The following is a 22729-nucleotide window of genomic DNA, read 5'->3' as shown; positions in this document are numbered from 1 at the left end:
TTTATTTCCCTATATTAGCATTGCTAAAGTCACATAAATTAATCTCAAAACCAACTGATAAATGTATAAGAACACTGGTTGACCAAATCTTCTAAAGAGTCTCAATTTAGCTAACCCATTGACCATTAAATATTCAAGAGTTACAGTACAAATTTAAAGCAAGAATAGAAATAGCATGCATCTAGATTCTCAGTAAATGAAAAACATCAGCTCTTGCGATAATACTTTGAAAACAGTTCTGGGTCTCCCTAACTAACCTGATTAGAACAGCATGTTTGGACTTCATGCAAAATAATTTAGCCAAGGTTAATTTGGAAAATATCTAACTATGGCTCTATCAAAATTAGCAGCTGGTACCCAGAAACAAAGAACAAACTTACAACAAGAACAATAGCATTTTTTTATACTTCTCCTCATATGGATCAGCCAGCTGTGATTATCTTCGTCAGTTGGACATCAGTTCGGTCAGCATCAGCAACGGGCAGTGAAAGGTAATGGTTCAGAAACGGGGACTCTAAGCTATCTGAACCATTTAGGAAGCAACGTCTAAAGGATCAGCATTCAGCATTGGAATGTTAAGACATTTCCACAATTTTATTAAACAGTGCAGTTTAATATGAGGCTGTGCAGACTAGGCCCAAACCTCGCCAACTTAAGGCCTCTAATTAATAAAGCAAAACACATAGTGTAAAACCATTAATATAGCATACTACCACAAATGTCTAAATGCAGACACTCAATTAATATTATTATTCATTTAATAAAGACACCTCGTAATAAATGGCGGCCACCCAAGTGGGCACATTTTCCAAGTAACATATTAATTTCTATATTAGTCAAATTCCATGCAAATTCTTTATCCAAAATACATAAATTCACTAGTGAATAAATTCAGTGTTCACAATCCCTCCTCTGATGACTTAATATGTCATCACACTTTACATTATCCCATACAAATTTTTGTTCACCTAAAATTTGTTCTCCCTTTTATTTTTTTACATTTTCTAATTTTCTCTCAAAAGCCATTATAATTTCTTCCCTCCTCTGATCATTTCTCAGTTTCCCCATTTTAATCACATGAAACATTTTATAAATTCCCATGCTCCAATTATACAAATCACAATAAACAATATTATCTGTATTATTTTCAAAATTATCCCTTTCCCTAGATTGCCAAGCCAATTTCCCCCAGAAGTAAAAAAACGTTTGCCAACATTTTCCCAAACTCCAGCTTCCTTCAAATCATCAGTCAGATTGTTAATAAACCTTCTAATTTCTTTAATATTGTTAGGTATATTTGAGCAACAATGTTGCGAGTTCAGCATTTTACAAACTCCGTCCTCCTTTGCCAAAAAGGATGTCTAACGCAAGGAGGTTCTGAAGAGTTATTGATTTAACTGCAGTCATTTCTGTGTCCATTGGGATCATGGCTCCTGAAAAAATTGTCAGCATGTTATCCACAATAGTAGACAAGTTTCTAATTTTCAGAGAATTCAGAATAACTCCTATTGAAGGAGTTATTGCTCCTGATATGTCTCCGATTATGCCAGAATAAGATTGTCGCTTTTGTCCAACATGGTGTAATTCAGTCACTTTAGGTATCTTATTCAGGTTCTCAAGTTGATAAACCTTTGTGAATACTATCCCCAAATAACACGTGCCATGCCATCCTCTTGGAAGACTGTAATATGCATTTCATCCATAGATGTAATAGACTCCTGGAACGGCTGGATCTTGTCCATTTAACATGAACGTCCATTTACTCTCAAACAAAAACACATGTTTACATTTACTCATTCCCACAAAAACGTATCAGTTCTAGATTTGGGCCTATATACACACACAAAGCTTTCCTATGTGTTGTGCATCTAAAGCTAACCTTTCTTGTGTCTATGTCACTAAATGCATGATCATTTCTAAATGTCCTTTTCTCTAAGCCCTTCTCTAACTTCTCCTTCAAAGCCTTTCTCCTGTCATCAGTACGGTCCAAGAAACTATTTTCTAAAGCTGTAAGCAACCATGTGAGATTGTTCCTGTGAGCATAAGGCGTGCCAAATGTCAATGTAGGTTCAAAGAATCCTCTCACTAATTCTATGGCGTTTTCCTTAGCTACTCTGCTCAAATACTTAATTATAGAAACAAATTACAAGACTACATCATAGTTTGAATAGAAGTACTGAATGTACTCCTGGTTATAAAATCTTGTTAGTAAACGACTACAACTTATTCCAGAAGTAAGAGGCAAACTATGGTAAGTAACTCCTTCCTCAACTGATAAAGGAATCTGCATGCAGACATAATCTCTCGCATCCATCGTCTCAACATATTCACATAGTAAGGTGTGGCACTGGTCCCTCAGTCGGTGCCACCATGCCCTCTCCTGACCTGCCCTTCGGTTTTGGCCCTTCCCCACCTTTATGGTGGAGCAGCTGTCTTGCCAATATCCCCTTTCGTTTTCCCTGACCCCTTGGTGGCAGGTGTTTTCGGCTTCTCCCTCCAGGATGTGGGCACCTTTTTCACCTTGGCAGGTGGCGAAATGTCCATGCCCTTGCTCCGTGGCACACTGGCAGCCCTGATGGTTGGCGCACTCCATGACCCCGAAGTTGCTGGCACCACTGTGCCTGGGGATGTGGTGGCTGAGGTGCTGGGCTGGGACCTGGAAAGCCTGGCCCTAGGGGGAAGGAAGGGGGGGGGGAACGGGGGGGGGAGGGTAAGGTATAGGGAAGAGGTCAATGTTAGCCAGGAAATTTCTTTTAGACACACTGCGACGGGTAGATGGAGGGGGTTTGGGAGTGGAGGTAGAGGTAGTGGTTGTAGGAGGGATACGTCTGCTGAATTTGGGTGAAGGTGCATGGGCTGGAGGCTGTTGTAAGGTGGATGGCTGTTGGGTGGGGGTATGCCTGCGTTTGTGTAGTTTGGGAGGAGGGCTCACAGACACACTGGGAGAGGACACCTGGATGTGTGAATGGTAGTGGGGTGGTGAGTGCACATGAGCGGTGTGTGGTGATGGGCGTGCTGGTGATGGAGGTAGTGGCTGAGGATGTAGTGCATGCAGGTTTGAGTGGAGACAAGACAGGGAGGGAGGAGGGAGACGTGGAGGAGGGGGACACAGTGGAGGCAGTGGATGTTGGTATGTGTGCATGCGTATGATGCTTGTGTGAGTGCCTGTGAGATGTGTGGTGCTTATGTTTGCCTGAGCCACTCTTGTGTGTTGATGTGTGTGCATACTGGTCTGATGGTGTGCTTGGGACAGGCTGAGGTACAGGGGATTGGGTCTGGGTGAAGGAAGTTGGAGGGGGAGGCTGGACACAGGGACAACGGCTGCCATCAGTGCTGAGGCCAGAGCCTGAAATGCTCTTTTTTGGGCTGCCTGGCCAGAATGAATGCCCTCCAGGCATGCATTTGTTTGCTGCAAATGCCTCTCAACACCCTGGATGGCATTCAGAATGGTAGACTGCCCAACAGTGAGGAATCTCAGGAGGTCAATAGCCTCCTCACGGAGGGCAGCAGGGCTTACTGGGGCAGGGCCTGAGGTCAAGGAGATGCCCACCCTCCTGGGTGAGCGGGCAGGGGACACACGCTGAGGGGCTGCTGGGAGGGCGGTGCTGGTAGGGGGGGTGGTGACTGTACCTGTTGATGCAGTGGGCACAGAGGTGCCCGCCACCGCAAGGGAGCTCCCATCAGAGGAGTCGTCGCTGGTCTCTTCTCCTGTTCCCGCTGTGGAGCTCCCCTTGCCCCCTCCCACTGGTGGCTTCAGACTCTGTTTTTTCGCCCGCCAGGGCCAACTGGGATGCAGCTACCTCCTGCTCCGGTGCCAATGCTCCTCCGCTTGATGATGCTATTGCACACAAGAATAGGGAGACCACAAAAAGGGGGGGGTAGACAGGAGAAAGAAATGTTCAGTGCATGCAACACCACTCCCGATGGCGGACACAACAGACACAGCAGCCCTCTACACAACGCCATGCACTTATAGTTCCTAGATTTATCACATGCCCATGGGGTACAAGGCCTAAGCCCAATTGCTGTTCACCTGGAAGTCACAGGAGCCTGACTAGGTGTAGATGGCACTAACCACTAGTGAGGTTGGGGTGCCACAGAGCCTGCCTCACAAGGGAACTTGCCTACCAAGATCGCCCTGGCCTAGGGGAACCCACTGCCCACCTCCCCCATCCAGACACCTCGTAATGCGCGCAGAGTCAGCTGAATGAGAGTGTACTCACCCCCTTGTGGCTGCTGTGATACCCTCAAGCGCCCATCCAACTCCGGATACGCCACCGCTAGGATCCAGAACATCAGGGGGGTCATGGTGCGACGGGCACCCCTCCCACGTTGGGAGGCCATCCCCAGCTGGGCCTCCGCCGTCTTCTTACTCCAGCGGCGCAGGTCCTCCCATCTTTTACGGCAGTGGGTGCTCCGTGTGTGGTGGACCCCCGGGGTCCGGATGTCCTTGGCGATGACACGCCAAATAGCCTTCTTCTGGTGGGAGCTGACCTAGAGGAATAGTACAGGGGGAAAGGAAAATCATTACCCGTCCGGACCGTCATACTCTTTGACCCACGTTCCCCACCCTTGCCCTGATGCACATACACTCGCCGTCCGCACATGCAGGCTTCAGCCCCCCCCCCTCATTTATCTTCCATCCACACCACTCCAAACAGGTATTGCCCATGCAGCATGCTCACAGTATACTCACCTGTTTGTCTGGAAGACTGTACATTTGTGTGTACTGGGGGAGGACCCCATCCACTAGTTTCTCCAACTCCTCTGAAGTGAAGGCAGGGGCCCTTTCCCCAGACACATGAGCCATCGTCGCTTCCAGACGCAGGTCACAGCAGCACTTGCAGTGTAGGTCCTACCCTGTTGAAGGTCAGGTATCAAGTGAGTGAACAGACAGAAAATGTCGGTCACGTCCGCGGCGGTGCGTATCGTCACCGCTGGCGTACATAGTCATTGGCTCCACGGACCCAAGTTAACCAATGCTGGATTGTGCTGCGGTCTTCGACTGCCCACCACGACGGTGTACAACGCCAGCGCAGTTACCTCATATCCCCTTCTCCCACCTTACAGGTCAGGCAGCCGCCATTTCAGGGGGCCACATGGCATTAATATTAACTGTGTCACACCAATGTAGGCCTTGAATACACACTGTTACAGGCACATTGCGGATTAATAAATGTGTGCAAATTACATTTTGTGATACCTCAGTATTGGCTGACTCTCTGCTCGCTGTTCTCCTCCATAGGGCACGTCTGCTGGGGCAGGTGATGAGATGGCGGCATCTTCCGGTGTACAGACCGCTGGTGGACCGGTCAACAAATGGAAGAGAGACACATAATAGTCACCTACAGACTTGATCGTGCAACAATCCATGAACTGTGTGCCCAGTTGGAGCCAGACCTGATGTCAGCTATCCACCATCCCACAGGAATCCCCCTTCTAGTGCAGGTCCTGTCAGTACTCCATTTCCTGGCAAGTGGTTTCTTCCAAACAACAGTGGCCATTGCATCAGGGATGTCCCAGCCAATGTTCTCTAACGTGTTGTCCAGAGTGTTGTCTGCCCTGCTGAAACACATGCGCAGCTACATTGTGTTCCCTCAGGGGGAGGATTTGCCCACAGTGAAAGGTGACTTCTATGCCCTGGGACATATCCATAACATCATTGGTGCAATTGATGGGACACATGTGGCCTTGGTGCCCCCCACCCCCACAGGAGTGAACAGGTGTACAGAAACCGGAAGAGCTACCACTCTATGAATGTGCAGATGGTGTGTTTGGCAGACCAGTACATCTCCCATGTGAATGCCACATTTCCTGGCTCAGTGGATGACGCTTACATTTTGAGGAATAGCAGCATCCCTTATGTGATGGGGCAACTCCAGAGGCACTGTGTGTGGCTAATAGGTGAGGACAAGGACCCTATACAGTGTGAATAGGTGTCTGGGTATGGGGTTGTCCCTAAAGGTTAGTGTGTGTCTAACGGTTGTCCCTCCATATTTGCAGGTGACTCTGGTTACCCCAACCTGTCATGGCTACTGACCCCAGTGAGAAATCCCAGGACAAGGGCAGAGGAACGCTACAATGAGGCACATGGGCAAACTAGGAGGGTGATTGAACACACCTTCGGCCTCCTGAAGGCCAGATTCCGGTGCCTCCATATGACCGGTGGGTCTCTCTACTATTTAAAGAAGGTGTTCCAGATCATCGTGGCCTGCTGTATGCTGCACAACCTGGCTCTGCAACGCCAGGTGCCTTTTCTGCAGGAGGATGGCCAAGCTGGTGGTCTTGTGGCAGCTGTGGAGCCTGTGGACAGTGAAGAAGAGGAGGCAGAAGAAGAGGAGATCAACAACAGGGACAACATAATCATGCAATATTTCCAGTGAGACACAGGTAAGAAGATGTCACTGCCTCCAATATATCATACTATTATTGGAGCTAGCCTAAGTCTGTCATTTTCACTCAGTGTATGGACCCTGACTTGTCACTTTGCCTTTCCATTTCACAGATGTGGGTCCCACTGTGTGACCTCTGCTATATTTCCTCCTGGCCTACAGCTGTGTTACATCAATATGTGCACAAGTAAACGGACATTGCTATATTCCATGGTTATTGCAATTACACATTTGTGAAAGCACAGACTGACTCGATTGTTTTGTAATTGAAGTGTGTTTATTCCTGTGCAAATAAGTGGAGGGGGTTGTAAAATGGGCAGGGGGGATGGAGGAGGAATGTCCATGGCAGAGTCCAGTTTATTTGTTTCACAGGTGCATTGTCCAAAGGGGCATAGGAAGTGGAGCAATGGCAGTTGAAGGATGGACAGGGTGACAAAGTGGGACAAAAGGGTGACATTCAGGGGGGGGGGGGGTCTCATTTCCTGGCGGGGGTTTTGGCAATGTTCTCTGTCTTGTTCCTGGATCTCAGGGACTGTTTGCGGGGTGGTTCTCCATCTGCAGGGGGTGGGGTGCTGGTGTTGTGTTCCTGTGGCGGTGCCTCCTGTCCACTAGCGCGGGCGGAGGGCTGTTCATCGTCCAGGCTAGTGTCAAGGGCCCCTTGTTGTGCCACAGTGTCCCTCCTGGTGTTGACAAGGTCTTGCAGCACCCCTGCAATGGTGACCAGGGTGTTGTTTATGGACTTCAGGTCCTCCCTGATCCCCAGATAGTGTTCCTCCTGCAGCCGCTGGGTCTCCTGAAACTTGGCCAGTACCGCTGCCACCGTCTCCTGGGAATGATGGTAAGCTCCCATGATGTTGGAGAGGGCCTTGTGGAGAGTGGGTTCCTTGGGCCTGTCCTCCCCCTTTCGCACAGCAGTCCTCCCAGCTTCCCGGTTTTCCTGAGCCTCTGTCCCCTGAACCGTGTGCCCACAGCCACTGCTCCCTGGTCCCTGATTTTCTTGGGTTGGTGGGTTTGCCTGGGTTCCCTGTAGTGGTGGACACACTGCTGATTGACATGCCCTGGGGACAGAGGGATGGACCTGATGTGTGGGTGCTGTGCTGGTGTTTCCTGAGAGGAAAGGCTCTGTGGTGGCTTGTGCCAGTGTCAGGGGAACCGACTGTCTCGAGGTCCCCGATGGGCCGGGCTGGTCATCTTGATCCAGTTGTGCAGAGCTGCCATCATCACTGTGGGTCTCTTCTGTGGAGGGACTGGATATGTCTGGTACCTCCTGTCCGGTGATGTTGGGTTGGGGTCCTGCAGGGGTGTAAAGGCATGATTATTGCGTCTGTGTATGCCATTGTGTGCAATGGGTAAGTGACCCTGTACTCCAGTGCTTGCATTCTTGTCTTGGTCCTGGTGTGATATTTGGTTTGGGGTCTGTGTGTGTATCTGTAGTGGACATGCTTTGGTGATGGGTGTCCATGCTATGTGTTGAATGCAGGGCTTGGTATTGGGATGGGTGGGTTGTGATAGTGAGGCATATGTGAGATGCTGGAGTGGTGGGGGTGAGGGTGGGAGATTTGACTTACCGGATTCCAGTCCTCCTGCTACTCCTGCGAGGTCCTCAGGATGCAGTATTGTCAAGAACTGCTCCTCCCATGTTATTAGTTGTGGTGGAGGAGGTGGGGGGTTCACCGCCAGACCTCTGTACAGCAATCTGGTGTCTGGAGACCACGGAACGCACCTTCCCCAGTAGGTCGTTCCACCTCTTCCTGATGTCATCCCTAGTTCTTGGATGCTGTCCCACTGCGTTGACCCTGTCGACAATTCTGCGCCATAGCTCCATCTTCCTTGCAATGGAGGTGTGCTACACCTGAGATCCAAATAGCTGTGGCTGTACCCGGACGATTTCGTCCACCATGACCCCGAGCTCCTCCACATAGAACCTGGGGTGTTGTTGAGGTGCCATGATGTGGTGTGGGTGATGTGTGAGGTGGTGTGTGTTGTGATGTGTGAGGGGATGTGTTTGTGTGTGTTATTTGAGGTGCGTGGATGTTGTTTAAGTGATGGTGTTGTGTGTCTGTTGATGCTGGTGTTGTTTATGGTGTTGTCTCTCTCTGGTGTGGTTTCAGAAATCTGGTAGTAAGGGTTTGTGGGTGATGTGGGTGCGTGCTTTATATTGGACTGGGTGTGTGGGTGTGGTGTGTGTATGTGTGTCAGGTGCGTGTATTTTGAACTGTCCAATATTGTTGTGTTTTGTAAATGTGTGTATATTTTGAGCGCGGCGGTTTGTTCCGCCAATGGAATACCGCGGTTGATAGACCGCCGTGTGGATTCGTGATAGTGTGGGCGTATTCCTGTTGGCTTGACGGTGGAGGTTTTGTTATCGCCAGTTTATCACTGACCTTTGGTGTGGCGGACTTGTGTGGGTGCCTGGATTATGGCGGATTCCGAGCTGTGGGTCATAATAGCTGTAGCGGAATTCCGCAGCGGTATGTTAGCGGTCTTCTGCACGGCGGTAAGCGGCATTTACCGCCAGGGTTGTAATGAGGGCTGTAATCTTTTCACTTTTTAACATTGAATCTGATATCTTAAACTCTACCAGTTTCTCTAACGTATCTATGAATTATTTTGATCTCTTAAGGAGACTACCTATCCAATTATTTTAGCGCAATCAAAGGGAACAAAGACTCTATGGTGATATCTTAGGGAAACTAACCATCCTACTCGTTTACTTGTTTCTAAACTTTATGGTGGCCTCTTAAGGAGACGTAACCAGGCAAAGAACCTTATGATGGTCTCTTAAGGAGACAAATCAAATTTCATTGTTCCTGCCTGGGAGGTTCTCCGTCACCTCCAGCAGCCCCTGCACCCCGCAGTAGTCACCATGGGTAGTGACAATACAGGAGGTTAAGTGTTGTGTCTGATTCAATCATGAGTCTCCAGTAGAGGCCCCCTTCGCAAGTAGGACAATGTGTAAGTGAGCTGGCTCTTGTTGTATAGGCAGGAGAATGCGGTGTGGAGGTGTTATAGTGGTAAGGCTGAGCCGCAGAGCGGCACTCTGCTGCTCTTGCCCCTCCCCCACAAAAGTCACTCAGTCCCCCCCTGCACCTCCCCCTTCCCGGAACACCACTGAAGGTAAATAGGTAAGTGTAGAGGGTGAAAGGTCATGTTCTGTATTGTTCATGCAATACCAGGTGGGAAGGAGACACCAGTGGGGACTGGCACATCACTAACTGGCCCCACTATCTGCAGGTCAGGGCCCAATACACATAACTTTTGGCCTGACAACAGCACCCACTGTTCCAGACATTCAGGCATTAAGGATGAGGTCATACATTCTGGCATCAATTGGTGTGCCTCTCGGGAGGCAGCCCCGCTCCTAGAAGTGAGGTGTGGCAGTTTCTTGTCCCAGGAAAGGAGGCAGGGGACCAGCTCTAGAACATCAAGAAGGGAAGGAGAGAAGAAATATCCACCAGGGTCGTAGAGCTCACCAACCTTTGGGCCCAAGTTCTAATGAGGCCGTTGATAATGATCTGGGGGTGCGGGTGGTGATAGAGTCGGAGCGTGCCACAGTCTGTAACCTCCTGCACAGCTCCTCCTCAGATGGCAAGTGAGGAACCAGCAACAGTTCTTGGGAGGTGGAGTGTTACTCGCTCTGGTCAGTACCCTGAGGCAGCTGCACAACAGTCTCGAGGGTCGCACCTCCTATAGTAGGATTCCCAATCTCCAACAGGACCGCAGCAGGGTGGGGTGGATTGGATTGGAGTGGGTTGACTGGATGGATTGGAGATGGGGTGGAGAGTTATTGGATTGGAGTAGAGTGGGGTGGAATGGACTGAAATGGGGTGGTGTGAACTGGGGTAGGATAGGGTGGGCTGGAGGGGTGACTTGAATGGAGTGACGTACACTTGAGTGGGATGGACTGGATTGGGCTGAGGTAGACTTGATTGGCATGGGGTGAATTGGATTGGCTTGGGGTGGATTGGACTGGTGGGGTGGGATTGAAGTGGAGGGGATTGGGGTAAACTGAAGTGCAGGGGGGTGGAATGGACTGAGTGGGGTGGGTTGGATTGGCGAGGGGTGGAATGGATCCATGTGGGGTAGATTAAAGTGGTTTGGAGTGTGTTCAAGTGGAATGGCGTAGGGTGGATCACTGTGGACTGGAGTGGGGTGGATTAAAGTGGATTGTATTGGAGGGGGATGGACTGGGGTGGTGTGGGTGGATTAGACTGGAGTGAGATGGATTGGGTATCTTTGGACTTGACTGGAAAGGGGTGGATTGGATTAGAGTGGGTTGGGGTGGATTGGAATAGGGTAGGTTGGATTAGAGTGGGTTAGACTGGAGTGGGGTGGACTGGACCAGAATGGGGTGGATTAAACTGGAGTAGGATGAACTTAAATAGGGTGGATTAGATTGGGGTGAGATGTATTGTAAGGGAGTGGGGCAGATAGCTTTCTGCTGGAGTAGGTTATTTGGGATTGGAGTGGTGCAAGTTGGAAAGGGGCAGGTTGTTTTGAATTGAAGTGGGGAGATTGCTTTGGATTGGAGTGGGGCAGATTGCTCTGCATTGGAATGAGGCGGAATGCAGTGGGACAGATTGTTTTGGATTGGAGTAGGGCAATGTAAGGAAATGCCTCCTTGGCATGGTTACCCCCTGACTTTTTGCCTTTGCTGATGCCAAGTTATGATTTGAAAGTGTGCTGGGACCCTGCTAACCAGGCCCCAGCACCACTGTTCTTTCCCTAAACTATACCTTTGTCTCCACAATTGGCACAACCCTGGCACCCAGTTAAGTCCCTTGTAACTGGTACCCCTGGTACCAAGGGCCCTGATGCCAGGGAAGGTCTCTAAGGGCTGCAGCATGTCTTATGCCACCCTAGGGACCCCTCACTCAGCACATACACACTGCTTGCCAGCTTGTGTGTGCTGGTGGGGAAAAAATGACTAAGTCAACATGGCACTCCCGTCAGGGTGCCATGCCAACATCACACTGCCTGTGGCACAGGTAAGTCACCCCTCTAGCAGGCCTTAGAGCGCTAAGGCAGGGTGCACTATACCACAGGTGAGGGTATAGGTGCATGAGCACTATGCCCCTACAGTGTCTAAGCAAAACCTAAGACATTGTAAGTGCAGGTTAGCCATAAGAGTATATGGTCTGGGAGTCTGTCAAACACAAACTCCACAGCACCATAATGGCTACACTGAGAACTGTGAAGTTTGGTAACACACTTCTCAGCACAATAAATGCACACTGATGCCAGTGTGCACTTTATTGTAAAAATACACCCGACTTACAGTGTGGGCTGACTAGTTTTTGCCAGCCTGCCACACACCAGACACGTTGCTGGCCACATGGTGAGAGTGCCTTTGTCATTCTTTGGCCAGCAACAAAGCCTGTACAGGGTGGAGTTGCTTCTCACCTCCCCCAGCAGGAACTGTAACACCTGGTGGTGAGCCTCAAAGTCTCACCCCCTTTGTTACAGCGCCACCGGACATCCCAGCTAGTGGAGATGCCCGCCCCTCCGGACACTGCCCCCACTTTTGCCGGCAAGGCTGGAGGAGATAATGAGAAAAACAAGGAATCACCACTCTCCAGTCAGGAAAGCCCCTAAGGTGTCCTGAGCTGAGGTGACTCTTACTTTTAGAAATCCTCCATCTTGCAGATGTAGGATTCCCCCAATAGGATTAGGGATGTGCCCCCTCCCCACAGGGAGGAGGCACAAAGAGGGTGTAGCCACTGGCTATCCTCCCAGACCTAAACACACCCCTAAATTAAGTATTTAGGGGCCCCCAGAACCGAGAAAGATAGATTCCTGCAACCTAAAGAAGAAGAAGGGCTGCTGACCTGAAGCCCTGCAGTGAAGACGGAGACAACAACTGATTTGTCCCCAGCCCCACCGGACTGTCTCCCTACTTCGAAGAAAACTGCAACAGCGACGCATCCAACAGGGTCCAGCGACCTCTGAAGCCTCAGAGGTCTACCCTGCATCTAAAAGACCAAGAAGCTCCCCGAGAACAGCGGCCCGGTTCGAGAAACTGCAACTCTTTGCAACAAAGAAGCAACTTTTAAAGACCACACGTTTCCCGCCCGAAGCGTGAGACTTTCCACTCTGCACCCGACGCCCCCGGCTCGACCTGCGGAAAACTAACACTACAGGGAGGACTCCCCGGTGACTGCGAGCCTGTGAGTAGCCAGAGTTGACTCCCCTGAGCCCCCACAGCGACGCCTGCAGAGGAAATCCAGAGGCTCCCCCTGACCGCGACTGCCTGCTTCAAGGAACCTGACGCCTGGAAAATACACTGCACCCGCAGCCCCCAGGACCTGAAGGAACCGAACACCAGTGCAGGAGTGACCCCCAGGCGACCCTCTGCCTAGCCCAGGAGGTGGCTACCCCGAGGAGCCCCCCCTGTGCCTGCCTGCATCGTTGAAGAGACCCCCGGGTCTCCCCATTGATTCCTATTGAAAACCCGACGCCTGTTTGCACTCTGCACCCGGCCGCCCTTGTGCCGCTGAGGGTGTACTTTCTGTGCCTGCTCGTGTCCCTCCCCGGTGCCCTACAAAACCCCCTGGTCTGCCCTCCGAAGTCGCGGGTACTGACCTGCTGGCAGACTGGAACCAGGGCACCCCTATTTACATTGAAGCCTATGTGTTTTGGGCACCACTTTGACCTCTGCACCTGACCGGCCCGGAGCTGCTGGTGTGGTAACTTTGGGGTTGCCTTGAACCCCCAACTTTGAACCCTGTAAGTGTTTTACTTACCTGTGATCTTAACAATTACTTACCTCCCCCAGGAACTGTTGATTTTTGCAGTGTCCACTTTTAAAATAGCTTATTGCAATTTTTGCCAAAACTGTACATGCTATTGTGATAATTCAAACTTCCTAAAATATCTGAGTGAAATACCTTTCATTTAAAGTATTGTTTGTAAATCTTGAACCTGTGGTTCTTAAAATAAACTAAGAAAATATAGTTTTCTATATAAAAACCTATTGGCCTGGAATTTGTCTTTGAGTGTGTGTTCCTCATTTATTGCCTGTGTGTGTAAAACAAATGCTTAACACTACCCTCTGATAAGCCTACTGCTCGACCACACTACCACAAAATAGAGCATTAGAATTATCTCTTTTGCCACTATCTTACCTCTAAGGGGAACCCTTGGACTCTGTGCACACCATTTCTTACTTTGAAATAGTACATACAGAGCCAACTTCCTACAGGCAGATTGTATATGGGTGGATTGGAGTGGAGTGGACTGCAATCTGGGGTGGATTGGATTGGGTTAGAGTGGGGTGGGGAGGACTGGATGGAAGTGCGGTGAGTTGGATTGGTGTGGGGTGTATCGTTTTGGATTGGAGTGGGGAAGACTGGAGTGGGGAGAAATTGTTTTGGAGTGGGGTAGATTGTATTGGGGTGGACTGAAGTGGGTTGAATTAGATAGGAGTGGGGTGGATTGGGTTGGGGTGGGGTGTACTGGATGGGAGTAGGATGGATTGGAATGGGGTGAATGCGGATGAGTGGGATGAAGTGGGGTGGCTTCAACTGGGGTGAGGTGGATCGGATTGGAGTGGGGCATATAGTTTTGGACTGGAGTAGGGCAGATTGTCTTGAATTGGAGTGGGGTAGATTGGGGTGGGGCAGATTGTCCTGGATTAGAGGGGGGGCGATTGTTTTGGATTGGAGTGGGGCAGATTGTATTTGGGTCGATTGGAGTGGGGTGGATTGGAGTGTGGTGAATTGGATTGGAGTGAGGTGAACTGGATGGGAGTGGGGTATATTGGAGTGGGGTAAATTGAGATGGAGTGGGGTGTTTTCGATTGGGGTTAGATGGATTGGTGTGGGGCAGAGTGGAGTGGGACAGACTGTTTTGGATTAGAGTGGGGCGAATTGTAGTGGGGCAGATTAGACTGAGGTGGGTTGGGAAGAATGGATTGGGGCGGGCTCCAATGCCTTTACTGTGCACAACAGACTCACAAGTGAGACGCATGCGCTAGCTCGACCCTAAAAATGACAAGGGGCAACCTAGAGTTGTGCACCATATTCGAGGCATTGTGGCTCCTGGTGTGGCAGTGAGGGATACAATGTTGTATTGCTGATTAGATATTTTAAGGTGAGAGCACTTTGTGAGTTAGAGTTATCCGACCCTTTTGCATTAATCTTTAAGGAAATTTCAAATGGAAACTATACTTCAGGGAGCTCAAAGACTCAGTTTTCAGAATGTGGCAGATAGAATTCTTGAAGATGTGGAGCCACAGAGGTTATTTATCAGGACCATGGACAGGCTTTACCGAGTGGCCAATGAGCACTGCTGACTGAACTTGAACTTACTATTTAATGTTCTCTCAACCGTTTTATTCACTTTTATACAAGCACTTCTTTTGAGCACTCTATTCGAACACAAGGGCAGCAACCATTGTATTTCAAGCAATATGTATATATTACTGATTCTTAACAGATTTAGATTTTTTAGCATAAATTTGCCACGTTAATTATTTGTTAATGTTATGTTTTCTCTTCTGTTGTAGCATGATGTTTTATTTCTCACTGTGTGCGATCAAGGTATACAAATTGATATGTATACTTAATGCGTCGTATTTGTAGGACAATTCTGACATGTACTGCAGTATGCCCAGGTCCTTTGACTTTCTGAGTCACCCCATTGATTTGTAATGGCTTTCTATAGCGGGTCATATAGCACTCTCGAAAATGGTGATACCACCCCGTCTTCTGTATTATTTTGTTAACCTCTCTGTGCTCAACTCCTTACTTATTACCCTGGTGTCAGGGTCGGGGCAACGAAGAGTGGGCCTCCCTAAATTACAGCTTCCCCCATTGGAGGGTGAATGGGCGTCCCAGATCCCAGAGCCTATTGTTATGCAGGTTAACTGTAATGGTTGTCTTACTGGTTGGCTGGGTTCCATTTAGCAGAAATGAATTACACGCCACAAATGCTATAAATGGGCAAAGTACATACTTTACTACTAACAGGACCAAAGCGTCCCTTTAAGCTACCATTATTATTGAATAACACACATATTTTGGAAACAGGCCCTCAAATGTGCGGCTACTAATACACACTACTCTCCCAATATACCACTTAGAGGTATCCCCCACCACACTGGGCCTCTTACCGCCCACTGCTTAGAACATTGGGGATCGTCTGGAATACATACACTAGTAGATATGTTTAAGGAAGAGACACTCCTGAAACACCAAGACTTCATACTGCAATAAGGGCTATCGGACTCCTTATTTCTGACCCATGCTAGCATCTACCACTATATTCGAATACACTGGACATCAACAGGGGTGGAGTCCAATACACACTGCTTGATTCAGGCAGTCTATGAGATGGGGACAAGAAGACATCTAGTAAAATGGCTCCATAAAGGCTTGCGCACGCACTTGCACATTTCATTGGCGCCACTGCGTACTCGATGGGCGGAGGATCTTGGTCGAGCACTACATGATGAAGAATGGCAGTTTTATCTGTAACATCCCAGCTTAATTCCACGAAACCGCTGATTCAAAGTCACCCAGTTTTCATTACTCCACAGGGCGCACCCCACCCCTCCAAAACTACATAGGGTACACCCAGCGGTCTCCCTGCATTGCCCTAGATGTCGCTCTGCCCCCCGCTACCCTAATGCATATGCTCGGAGAGCATCCATCCCTGCGATCTTACTGGACAGCTGTCCACGATACCCTGTCAGACGTAACTGGTGTCCCTTACTGGAATTCTGCAGAACACTGTATACTGGGCCTCTATTCATGCCCGAAAACCTATAAAACTTTGCCATGATTAATAGACTTAGCACTCTTATTAGCCCAAGTGTTAAATAACCAGGCGCTGGAGGTCCACTAGGGAACCCCTCATTGACTGTTGGTGTGAGGAAGCATTGCACTGGGGGGCTGCAGACGGATGCCCACTGCATAGAGAGGAGCACTGGGGACTCAGTAAGCGGCCTATTGTTTCTGTGTGGGCTGGCTTCTTAAAAAGTCTTTGAATTTTATGCAGAATGCGACTAGTAGGTAATGAAAGAAAGTGAAGACCGGCCTACTGGAAGCAGTAATTGTTTTTCTTTTTTTTCCTCTCCAGGTTCCTCTCCCTCACTTCAGCTCCGAAGCGTAGACAAGGACATCCACGTAGACATTTGGTCAGACATGATTCAAGACTATTTGACATATCTTTAGCCTTTCTCCTTCTCCTGCGGGGGCCTGTGAATAGTTATTTCTCATCAAGAGACCCTATAGGCATTAGGATTGCTGGGGTTAAGGTGTTAACACTGTTAGTAACCGCTAATGTACAAATTCTTGTCTTGTCAGTACACATAGGTTACCAATTATATACTGTGTGGTGATAAAAGGATTTACTAATTTCTATGTTATATTATTGGACTGCTCGCCAACACTGTTTACAATGTGTGTCTCGAGACTGCCTCATGCCCGGCTAATTCATGCTCACTTCTGTGCTGTTTCCTAGAATGACATGAAAAGGCGTTATATGCTAGTTTGTTATAACAAAAAATACATAAATAGAGGAGTCTTGCTGGACTGAAGAAAATAGCCATTGCTAATGTTCATGAAGCAGATGTTATATTGTTTACATCACGGAAAAGCACATTACACTTTTCATGCTGGCATGCTTGAGAGGACATTTGGAAACAGACTTTTGTTCTGAGAGACAGTCCACAGTTCCAATTCACAATGGCCAACTAAGCATAACCCATGAATTAAATAAGGAACAGGTGTTATATCTTATATATCATTAACAATAGTGCACTATATGCATCTGTTAAGGACTACCAATAAGGCAAACACTAACCATGTTCTAGGATGATAAGCAAGTGCTGACAACTGATCTAAAAAAAAAAAAGCCAGAGGTTGTCATTGGGCTAAATATCATGCATTGCTTGGCACATTTAATAGGAAGGGCAAACAAAAATGCTGCCACACACATATTGCCTTATAGATCAAGAGCCAGGTGCACGCATTCCATGAAATCAAATCTATGCCTTAAAAAACAGGGAAATTAGTACCTGCAACTCTAATCAGATATGTATCGTGGCAGAACTTAATTTGCCATATGTAATGGCAAGTAGCATTCCTGCCCATCTTTGTACCTATAGATTTAATGAACAGTCAACTGGCCTACTCCCCGCACTATTCATGAAGTGCAAAATTTGTAGGCTTTGCTAATATCTACCAATGCATCAAAGATTTTTCAAAGGAAGTCATGCTCACCTTATGTCAAATGAAGAAAGGGGAGGTAAAGTGAAAAACCGGAGAACAATTTTACACAGCAACATTCTAAAAGGCACATTACCACAACAAATTTAGTTACAGGATAAAATGCTGTTATTAAGGTACAAGAGACATAGCAGCTACTCAAAGCTAATATAGGAGAATTACTAAATCTTAATGTGTGCACGCAAACAGATGCAGCTTGGGAAGTTGCAACATTCATGAACGTCTTATATGATACAGAAGACCATCCAACAACATACCACAGCATCCCTGCGATGAGGAAGAACTTCATACATTCTCGCTGGGTCAACAGAGACACTCAGAAGACTAGCCAGTAGCCCTATGAGACAATCCCAGACACTTAGGGAAGTTTCTATAACATCACAAGTGTTCTTATAGCACGATGTAGGTAGCCATGTTTGGGGCTTGCTATACAGTATAAACCCCACCCGTGCATGTGCTTATCATAAGCTTTCCAACAGAAGAAGTACAGAGATAATATATAATACAATTCTGAAGTTTAGAGACGATGCACAGGCTCACCTATTACAATACAGAAACTTACCCAAGTCATGTGAAGAACAGCAGCATCGGGTTTTGCCGATTTGTTTCTGAAAAGCAGTACCTACAAGAATAGAGCAAGTAAACAGTTCATTTCATGTGCAGAACATAATCCACGTATCTAACAAAAGGTTAAACACAAACATTTGGAGTTGATTGTTTTGAGTGCATACCGTACCATGAGTCAGAGGTGTGCACTGCGAAATGTACCAGGGCTAACAATGTGCAAGCAATCTGTGAATATCTCAGGGCACCGGTGTGTAAACCGCGAAAAGTGCAAACTAAATTACCCCGTAAGAATCTCAAAACAGTATGTGCGTTTCTTTGGCTCAATTCAAGCCCAGAAAAAAAGAACACAAAAAGGATTATCAAAGATTAAGTCTCTATTAGAAATATGAACTTTAGGCATTTGTAGGTGCTAATGCAATTCTCTTACTTTTATGCAACATGACAATCTTCAGGGAATGTGCATGCCTAAGTAAATCTGAGGCAGTGCAGATTTTATGCAGACATGGATTACTGTTCAAAGCAGCTAATAATATAAGTCAACCCTGCTTTTGGTGGTGACCTGCACAAATAATAAGCACCTGCAAAGCCAAAAGGTCTCTGCAGTGAAACCTAGTGGCTTTGTCAATACTTTTTTCTGGCTTAGGTAGCTACTCTGAATGTGTGCATATTCAAAGCATTCTAACTGTATTCAAGAGATGGTCACCACATATGCACAAGCATCCACAGCAGTCATCTTTAGGAGCACTTGTAATCTTTTAACAAATATAGCAGAAAGCGGACCTCTGTGGATGAGGGTGGAGGTGTTCGGTGGACATCCACAGTGCCATCTTTGAAGCCATTGATATATATATTTTTTTAAGCAAATGTGCGTGCATACATAACAGCAATGTTTGAGTGTATTGTGGTTTATTTGTATAAATACTGCCCAAGCTCACTACACAAGATGCGCATTTTGGTGGCAGCCATCTTGGACTGGATTTTGTTAAAACCCAACCATACTATACAAAGGTGCCCACCGCCAGCATATGCAAAAATGGGCAGCCATCCTGAAAAGTCCAAAAAGATATTAAGATGGGCGCCTGCTAATAGTGCAGTAGGAGGCAAACACTGTCACAAAAAAAGAAGATTCAGGGGGTAAGGGATTGCTGGTGAAGCAAGGAGAGGAGGGACATTGAGGGAGGGAAGGAAAGGAAAAATAAGGAACTGCCGAGGGCAGAAAAAAAAAAAAAAAAAAAAACAAAAAAAAAAACAGTTCCTCCAATGCACTGCAAAGCAAAGTCTTGACATCAGCAGCCGAAATATACCTGAACCAGTCAGAACTTTGTGAGGTTTGAATGCTCCTGGGAAAGAAACATAAGAATTGTGAGGGAAGCCATGAAATCAGAACAGAAGTGAGACAGCCAATAGAGACATCCAATTATGAGCAAAGACTGCTCTTTGTATATGTAATGTATTGGAAACAATAGGTCAGTTCAGCCAAAGCTGTCAGCAGGCAGGGCCTAAAAAGGAATTAAGAAAAAATGAGGCTCAACCAGAAATTATCTTCTTTTGATCTTCAATGCTTAGAGTCTTAGAAACGATCATAAATGAGACAGTACCGGCCAAGAGTTCAATAGCGTTACATGTTACATTTAATTCTATATGGATGGTCAACATAATCAAAAGGTATTTATTAATATATTGGGTCACCTGAAGAAAATATTTATTGAGACACACCTAAAGAGTAATTCTCCTTCAGGGGCGTGGCCACGGAGCTGAGCATGGCGCACGCTTAACCGCTCGGCTCCGGAGGGGCCGACTTCAAACGTATGCCTAGACGCGCTGGGGCGGGCAGTGTCGCGCTCAAAGTGGAGCGGAACGACTGCTGAAGACGTGGGGAGACGGTGGCGGCGCGGCTTGGCCCCCGGGGTGAGCGCCTGGGTTCCCGGGGCCGATCGGGGCTGCGGAGCGGCTGCGGCCTAGCTGACGGGCGGGGCCGCCCCGCGCTGAATTGAGGTGCCGCTGGCTCGGAGCGAAGGAGGAGGTGAGCGGCGATTGCGGGTGGGGCCACTGGCGAGGGGCCGTTGCCCCGGGGGTGGCCCCCTGCGGATTCGTGTGGCCCGGCGGGGATCGTGCCCGGGGGCCTGCTGGCGGGCTGTGGCCGCGGTCCTGGGACGTGCGGCGTGCCGCGCCGGGCGCGGAGGCTGTGCGCGGGCCCGCCCCGAGGTGTGAGGGGCAGATCGGAGTGCCGAGTGGGGACGCCGGACGGAGTGAAATTGGCCTCCCACCCGGGAGACGGGGCCTGGTGCTTCCCGGCTGCGGGGGCACGGACGGTGAGGAGACAAGGGGACAAGAGGCGCCCCGAGGAGGACTGATAGGGAGCCCGCTTCTCCTGTGCCCCCTGGGGGCCGTACGACTGCCGTTGCCCGGGTGCCCCCTGTATGGTGGCGGGGGGGCCCCCTGTGCCTAGGACGGTTCAAGTTGGACGCTGATCGCCCGTCGCGGGGTGTGGCGGCGAGGGTCCGCCCCGTGCTGATTGCTGTTATCATCCGAAATTTGAGACTGCGCACCATTGTTGCCCGGGGTTGGGGTCCCTCCTGGCTGCTGGAGACGGCGCGGCCTTGGGGGCCTGCCGCGGCTGCCCCTCCCGTGCAGGGCGGCGCGGTCTTGGGGGAGGCGCCACCCCTGACCCGATCCAAACCACCTTGTTTCCGACTGCGCCGCTGGTGGGGACGCTCGGCGGAGGCGAGCTACACGGCGACATCGAGGATCCTGGGCGCACCTGCTTACTGTGGCCCAACGAGCTGGAGATGACTGGCTTGGTGTCTGAGACTCCTCCTAGAGCGACCAGAACCTGAGATCTTGACGGCAACAGATTGGGTGAACGAGCAGGCCAACAGCAGGCAGCATAATTACCTGCGCAGCGCGCCGGCCTCGCTGAGACGCCCTCCTCTGCATATCCAATGCCCTCCAAGGGCAGACACAAGAACAAAGCCATGGAAACCATGACACTGATACCAATGGCGGACAACGAGCTGACCACACAGAGCCAGTCACAAACCAAGGTTCAGGACACCCTGGACAAGATACTGGGTGCCATTGAGGACACCAAATCCACTCTACAGCGTGACATTAATCAGGTGGCGATAGAGGTGGGGCTATTGAGAGCCGACCACCACAAATTGGCCGACAGAGTAAAGGAGGCAGAAGCAACACTAGAGGAAGTTGTTCCAAAACAAGCAGAAGTATCAGCGGAGGTGACCTCTCTGGCAGACAGAGTGGCGAAGCTCGAACGGCGAGCTGAGGACGCAGAGGGCAGAAACAGGAGAAACAATATTCGCGTGGTGGGTCTCCCTGAGGGGGTCGAGGGGACTAACATGGTGGAGTTTCTGGAGAAATGGCTAAGTACGGTTGTGGCACCAGGATGCCTGACCCCCTTTTATTCATTGGAACGTGCACACCGGGTGCCGGCTAGACCGCTTGCCCCTGGCAGACCGCCCCGGGCTGTAATTGCTAAACTCCTGCACTATAGTGACAGAGACATCCTTCTGCAGAAAGCCAGGGAATTGGGTCCGTTTAAAGTGGCCAATGGCGAAGCAACACTGTTCCCTGACTTCACCTTGGAGGTCCAAAACAAGCGTGCCTCCTTCCTGGCCGTTAAAAGAACTTTACGAGAAGAAGGGATACAGTACTCATTGCTCTATCCAGCAAGACTACGAGTGATTGTGGAGGGGAAAACCACTTTCCTCCAGACTCCGGAGGAGGCATGGGAGTGGCTTGAGAGCTCGGGGTCGGGCCCGGCGCGGCCTGCGCCGGGGGGCCGCGGTGGGGGGGGGTCCCGGCGGGCCCTGAGAGGGAGAAGGCCGGGGGGCGGCCGACGGCTAGCACCCACGCAGGCACAAAGGGAGACTGGAAAGAGAGAAGCCCTAAAAGCGGCAGCCAAGATGGGAGTGGAATCGTCTCCGCCGGCGGTCTCTGAAGAGGAATCAGAAGACATAGTGGTGTCCTCGCCCGAGGGCTCTGGGGGATCGACTAGTGCGCCGGAGGTAACCCCACAAACGGCTGATGAACTGATCTAAACAGAACCCGCACCGGCGCTGAAAGGCGAGTCAAGATAAGAAGTACGGTGGCCCCTCCGGACCTGGCCGCCCCCCCGGACCTGTTTCTCGCCTGTCAACCCTGACCGGCGAGTATTGACTTGATGTGTTTGTGTGATCTGCAGTGTTGTAGGACTTATTGGGCAGCCTACAGTTTTGGAGGCGCCCTGGGGAAGGGGAGTTGTTTTTTTTTGTTATTAGTTATACCGGCTATATGTGCGATGTGGGCTGATCATAATGAAGGTGCAAGCTTCTGGGGGGCTTGGCCGGGGCCGGGGGCGCGTAGACTCCATGTACAACGGGTTCTAAGAATACGATGGGGGGCTACAACACTATGACCTGGAACGTTAGGGGGATGGGCACTCCGAGTAAGCGACATAGAATTCTTTCCTTTTTAAAAAGAAGAGGGGTGCATATAGCTATGCTACAGGAGACTCACCTCGCGCCCGGAGAGGGGGAGAAA

At 49.4% G+C, this 22729-nt stretch overlaps 1 protein-coding gene across 3 annotated transcripts in view; it reads right to left on the bottom strand.

The window, feature by feature from the left end:
• IBTK (inhibitor of Bruton tyrosine kinase) overlaps positions 1 to 22729 on the bottom strand; it is a 487897-nt gene that overhangs the window by 415396 nt on the left and 49772 nt on the right. For all 3 annotated transcript variants that reach the window (XM_069235618.1, XM_069235620.1, XM_069235619.1), the window contains exon 2: positions 18186 to 18245. The gene's annotated coding sequence lies outside the window, so the exon portion shown is untranslated. The remainder of the gene's footprint in view (positions 1 to 18185; positions 18246 to 22729) is intronic.

The sequence above is a fragment of the Pleurodeles waltl genome, chromosome 5 (assembly GCF_031143425.1).
Source record: "Pleurodeles waltl isolate 20211129_DDA chromosome 5, aPleWal1.hap1.20221129, whole genome shotgun sequence".
NCBI classification, from domain to species: domain Eukaryota; kingdom Metazoa; phylum Chordata; class Amphibia; order Caudata; family Salamandridae; genus Pleurodeles; species Pleurodeles waltl.
This window is presented reverse-complemented; position numbering and strand designations above follow the sequence as displayed.